This window comes from Acipenser ruthenus, chromosome 3, assembly GCF_902713425.1.
Source record: "Acipenser ruthenus chromosome 3, fAciRut3.2 maternal haplotype, whole genome shotgun sequence".
Taxonomy (NCBI): domain Eukaryota; kingdom Metazoa; phylum Chordata; class Actinopteri; order Acipenseriformes; family Acipenseridae; genus Acipenser; species Acipenser ruthenus.
Window position 1 is genome coordinate 68539424 of NC_081191.1, and position 7135 is coordinate 68546558.

Below are 7135 nucleotides of genomic sequence, written 5' to 3' on the forward strand. Positions count from 1 at the left end.
CTATTTTGTTTTTCTCCGCCTACCTTTCAATCCCAATATTGAATGAAATCCTGAAATGATGTAAAAACTGATGATGTAATTTGTGTCATTAATATATAGGGTTTTCATTTAAATACTGGATAGTTATTCCCCCACCTTCTATGTAAATTTCACCCATTCCACTTGTCGGAAAATGGCAGAAAAGTTATTCATTTTAAACAACATTCAGGATAAGAGTCGGGTTAAAACAGCGAGTTCCAGACTGTCGGAAAACAATTTTGATAGGAGATTGTGTGGGCCAGTGGTTAAAGAAAAGGGGCTTGTAACCAGAAGGTCCCCATTTCAAATCCCACCTCAGCCACTGACTCATTGTGTGAGACATACAGTGCCTTGCATAAGTATTCACCCCCCTTAGACTTTTCCACATTTTGTAGTGTTACAATCTGGAATTAAAATGGATTTAACTAGGATTTTTTGTCAGTGATCTACACAAAATAGTCCATAATGTCGAAGTGGGGAAAAAAATCTACATATTTTTCAAATTTATTTACAAATAAAAAACTGAAAAGTCTTGATTGCATAAGTATTCACCCCTTTTGCTGTGACACCCCTAAATAAGCTCTGGTGCAACCAATTGCCTTCAGAAGTCACATAATTAGTTGAATGGAGTCCACCTGTGTGCAATTAAAGTGCCACATGATCTCAGATTAAATACACCTGTTTCTGGAAGGCCCCAGGGTTTGTTAGAGAGCATATCTAAACAAACAGCATCATGAAGACCAAGGAGCTATCAAAAACAAGTCAGGAATAAAGTTCTGGAGAAGCACCAATCAGGGTTGGGTTATAAAAAAATATCCCAAACTTTGAACATCCCCCGGAGTACCGTTAAATCCATTATTAAAAAATGGAAAGAATATGGCACAACCGCGACTCTGCCTAGCGAAGGCCGTCCACCAAAACTCAGTGACCAGATAAGGAGAGCATTAGTCAGAGAAGCAACCAAGAGGCCAATGGTAACTCTGAAGGAGCTGGAAAGATCCACCACTGAGATGGGAGAAACCGTCCATGGGACAACTATAACCCGGACGCTCCACAAAGCTGGGCTTTATGGAAGAGTGGCGAGAAGAAAGCCATTGCAGAAAAAAACCCATATCAAATCCCGTTTGGATTTTGCCAAAAGGCATGTGGGAGACACAGCAAACATGTGGAAAAAGGTTCTCTGGTCTGATGAGACCAAAATTGAACTTTTAGTGCAAAACGCTATGTGTGGCGCAAAGCCAACACTGCTCATCACCCTGAGAACACCATCCCCACGGTGAAGCATGGCAGCATCATGTTATGGGGATGCTTTTCATCGGCAGGGACTAGGAAACTGGTCAGGATTGAGGTCAAGATGGATGGAGCCAAATACAGGGAAATTCTAGTGGAAAACCTGTTTCAGTCTGCAAGAGACCAGGGACTGGGGCGGAGGTTCACCTTCCAGCAGGACAATGACCCTAAACACACAGCCAAAGCTACACTGGAGTGGTTTAAAAACAAGAACCTGAATGTCTTAGAATGGCCCAGTCAAAGCCCGGACCTCAATCCGATTGAGAATCTGTGGCAAGACTTGAAAATTGCTTTTCACCGACGGTCCCCATCCAACTTGACAGAGCTTAGATAATTTTACCAAGAAGAATGGGCAAAACTTGCAGGATCCAGATGTGCAAAGCTGGTAGAGACTTACCCAAAAAGACTCACAGCTGTAATTGCTGCCAAAGGTGCTTCTACCAAGTATTGACTCGGGGGGGTGAATACTTATGCACCCATCAAATGTCTTTTTTTGTTTAATTAACTTTTGTGTCACAATAAAAAATATTTTGCACCTTCAAAGTGTTAAGAATGTTGTGTAAATCAAATGGTAAAAATCCCAATTAAATCCATTTTAATTCCAGGTTGTAACACTACAAAATGTGGAAAAGTCCAAGGGGGGTGAATACTTATGCAAGGCACTGTAATTGTAAGTGACTCTGCAGCTGATGCATAGTTCACACACCCTAGTCTCTGCAAGTCGCCTTGGATAAAGGCATCCGCTAAATAAACAAATAATAATAATAATTCAGGGCTGATGTCTCGGTGTGTCATAAAATTGATCTTTAACGTAATGTGGCTGCCCTATTGAGGTCATGTGACCTTTGAAGCTACCGCTGCATAGAGACAGACAGTACACTTTAAGTTACTGACTCAATATTTGGTAAATAGCTGCATTCTTTGATGTTCTTACTTAGTTCCATTGCCAGTGTTGTCCAATATAAATGAATCCTTTCACTGCTGCATGGCTCTAACCTCTGGCATACCACTAATATATATCACATGTAGTTGGTACATAGTTGTAATCTATGATTCTCTCAATAGTTCCATTACATGTGTATTTTTGTAATCATATTTATTCAAATGAGAATAATTTTTATCTGGCTCATTTGTATCTCTTCAGTAAATATCATTGCAACATTATACTTATCCATCTATAAAAGTTTTTTGAAGGAGATGTTCTTAATTTTTTTTTTTTTTTTTTTTTGTATTTTTATTTACAACAATGTTGAGCTACTATGGGGTTTCCCATAATATAATAGACATCACAATTTGGGTTTATTCTAAAACTATTAACAAAAGAATAAGACATCCTAGCTTGCATTAATAATTGCACAAGATCGCTAGCACTGGCAATGTGAGGAGTTGAGCCCTACTAGCCTCAGCCTGAGGTAGGACACAGGGCTGAATTGCTGCATGTGCAGTGAGGACAGAGTTGTGCATAACTCCTTCAAACAGTTCGAAGACTTGGACAACACAGAGAAAATTATACACAGAATCAATATAGTTCTGTGATGTTTCTGGTTAAAGATGTATAATTTCCCCGCTGAAAACTCTACTTCTATTTGTATCCCTCATACTATTGGCGACTCATTGCTTGAAAAACTGGTGGGGCACAGCACCCCCATCACCCCCCCCCCCCCCCCCCCCCCGAAAAAAAAAAAAAATGCTCAAACCCGATGCCCGATTTTAACCATTTTTATGTAAACATTAAGATAGCTTTCTAAGATTACCAGATATTTCATCACAAACAGTTCTACGCCAGATTGTCACAATCAAGAGAGCTGCAAACAACACTTTACAGGCAAGAGTCTCTTATCGACAGACATCTACACCTGCACTAACCTGAGCGTTTGAAATGGAAGGATCGTCACACTCTTGTGCTGTTCGTAACATTCTGAACTACAGTAGAGTCAGGTTCGGTTTCTGTTGATGTCTCTGGCGTTGGAGGTTTAGCTTTTTTGTTGTAGAAAAACTCCAAACGTAGCTGTATTTTTGCCATTTTAACTGGGCTCAAATTCACTCCGTTTTAGCACATATTTTCGCTGACTGAAAAAGTGAAAGTCTCACACGAGAACAAATATAACGGTGAAGGGTCTTAGACACTCTTTGTTATGTTATTATGTTTTGAAAGTTTGAAATAAACTGCGCATTTTTAAATAATAAACCCTGACAACAGTGGCGTAGCCAGGATTTTTTTTCGGGAGAGGGTGGCAATGGTAACTTTTTTAAGGTGAATAGTCACAGTGGTGAAATTGGCAACCTGATTTCTTATTAGTGCATTGACGTTTTATTTTCGAAAAATAAAGAACTTTTTTTTTTTTAACAGAAGATCCAATAACCAAATACACTGTTGTTCAAAATAGTTAAAAAGAGAGATTCAGTTCAGAACACTTCCGTTTAAAAACAAAAAAGGAAATACGAAGCAAAGGACTTGAACTTTTAACATGCGCATCAGATTTCAATTTCACATTATGATAATAAGTAACTATATATAATTTCATTCGTACTTATGGTTGTTCATTTCACATTTGGTGTTCAAAGCAAAGCAAACCATTTTATTTAATTTCACAAATCCTGACTAATGTAATTACTCTTTGACTGACGCAGGACTGCCGATGGTACCTAATCTTCTGTAGGTTCGGGAGAGGAGGGACTTGTGCACACAGTTGCATTAACTACATTGTATAACTACAGCGCCTTTAAACACACAAAAAAATGTACAAACAGCTGATCCAACAAAAAACTTGGGTTGATTGACAGCAAATCCAACCACTCATTTTTTTTGGTATCACACTGCACTGACATTCGCTGACGGACACGTTGTAGCCTAAACAAATAATCAGAATAAAAACAAGTAGGTAACCGAACTCAGGAATTGAAACAGTTTTGCCGGTTTTCTCTCAGCAGCGTCCAGAACTGTTTTCATTCTGATTTATTTCTTTAGTTATTCAATTAATAACAGGTTGTACATTTACCACCACTCCATCTCCAAGACCTGGATGGACTTGGTTACCGTCCCTTGATGAAGCTGGCTGCACAATCCGTGAAAAATGATAATCTTATTAGTAGGCTGGCTGCTGGAGAGGTCAGCTGGCAATAAGATATGTCATGAGGCGAGTGCATTCTATGTAAATACATAGGCTACTCATTACATAGTAGATGTCCTCTACCACATCTATGTGTGTAGTAGCTAGGCTACATAGCATATACAGTAATCATAGCCTATATGTTTCATGCATCTGTGTTTGGGGTTGAGCAAGTACAGCTTGCTTATGTATTCTCATTGGTTGATAGCAACGCGGTAAATAAAAAATTCCTTTCCGTGAGCGAAAAGAAAAATCAGCGCCGCCCATGCCACGTCCGCCCCGCTATAATGGGAAGCGAAAAATATAACAATATTGCAATTTCTTACACATGTTTCAGTGTGAACGATCCTAACACAGTGGCTAAGCCACTGCCTGGCAGAAATCTGGGGGGGCAACGGTGTCAGTAGTGCTCAACAGAAAAGAATGCATACAGAAAAATATTGTATACTGGCCATGGGCTTTGGTTTTGCCCAGAGCCGTAACTAAGCATTTAGCTACCGGGGCATATATATATAAATTGCATGGATGGAAAGACTCAATATTGCAGCTACCGGGGCATGCAAGACTCCATATTGTAGACACCGGGGCATGCAATTATATATATATATATATATATATATATATATATATATATATATATATATATATATATATATATATATATATATATATATAATTGTAAATGTAAATGTTTTTTCTTTTTTTTTTTTTTGGATGTTAGGAGTTAGGATGGTATTTACTCGCGCATAGTTTTGTATTTTATTTCCGAATCTCTCCTTTAACATGTCTGAAGGGGACACTGTATTCTCCCTACACCCCCACTCGACCTCTCCGCTCCGCCTGCACTAGAAGACTAGCTCTACCACCGCTACGCTCCCCTGCCTCCAAAGCCCGCTCCTTCTCCACCCTTGCTCCGCAGTGGTGGAATGACCTTCCTACAGATGTCAGGACTGCCCAGTCCCTGACCACATTCCGGCGCCTCCTTAAGACTCACCTCTTCAAAGAGCACCTGTAGAACTCCTCTGTTTGTATCCTGGGACACTATCACCCTTCATGTAAATGTGCTTTATTTTGCTCTTATCAGCCCCTATTTTACTGCATTTAATACTGTACTTCAGAATACTGTAATCTGCCAAGTTTTTAACCTGTACTACTTTGTATTTACTCACATCCTGATGTAACTATCACTATTTAATCATATCCTGATGTAACTATCACTATTACCTGCTGTATTATTGAATTGTGGTTTGTCAAACTTGTACTTTACATGAACAAAAGTTATTGTATTGCTTGCTCTTATTGTATTACTTGTATTGTAACGCTTGAAATGTTTTTGCTTACGATTGTAAGTCGCCCTGGATAAGGGCGTCTGCTAAGAAATAAATAATAATAATAATAATAATAATAATGGACCTCTGGAATGAAGCAACCGGAGGTGGATGGAAAGACTCAATATTGCAGCTACCGGGGCATGCAAGACTCCATATCGTAGATACCGGGCATGCAATTAAAAAAAAAAAAAAAAAAAAAAGAACAATTATATATATATATATATATATATATATATATATATATATATATATATATATATATATATATAATTGTTCTTTTTTTTTTTTTTTTTTTTTTTTGGATGTTAGGAGTTAGGATGGTATTTACTCGCGCATAGTTTTGTATGTTATTTCCGAATTTCTCCTTTAACATGTCTGAAGGGGACAGTGTATTACTTAAAACGTGAATTAACGTATTAAAACGTGTTAACTGTGAGCAGTTACCTTGGGTTTACAAACCAGGTTCAGACGCATTGATTGGACTAATGTATCCGCAGGCGACCTAAGACTCACCGTTTCAACGGTGTCAGTAGTGCTCAACAGAAAATAATGCATACAGAAAAATATTGTATACTGGTCATGGGCTTTGGTTTTGCCCAGCGCCGTAACTAATCATTTAGCTACCGGGGTATGCAAATATATATATATATATATATATATATATATATATATATATATATATATATATATATATATATATATATATATATATATATAAATTGCATGGACCTCCGGAATGAAGCAACCGGAGGTGGATGGAAAGACTCAATATTGCAGCTACCGGGGCATGCAAGACTCCATATCGTAGATACCGGGGCATGCAATTATATATATATATATATATATATATATATATATATATATATATATATATATATATATATATATATATATATAATTGTTATTTTTTTTTCTTTTTTTTTTTGGATGTTAGGAGTTAGGATGGTATTTACTCGCGCATAGCTTTGTATGTTATTTCCGATTTTCTCCTTTGACATGTCTGAAGGGGACACTGTATTACTTAAAACGTGAATTAAAGTATTAAAACGTGTTAACTGTGAGCAGTTACCTTGGGATTACACAACAGGTTCAGACGCATTGATTGGACTAATATATCCGCACAAAAGTTATTGTATTGCTTGCTCTTATTGTATTACTTGTATTGTAACGCTTGAAATGTTTTTGCTTACGATTGTAAGTCGCCCTGGATAAGGGCGTCTGCTAAGAAATAAATAATAATAATAATAATTATAATAATGGACCTCTGGAATGAAGCAACCGGAGGTGGATGGAAAGACTCAATATTGCAGCTACAGCATACAAACATTCTAAAAGTTATAAACAAAATAGGTGTATTTTTTCGTCCAATACCTCTCAGTTAATTAT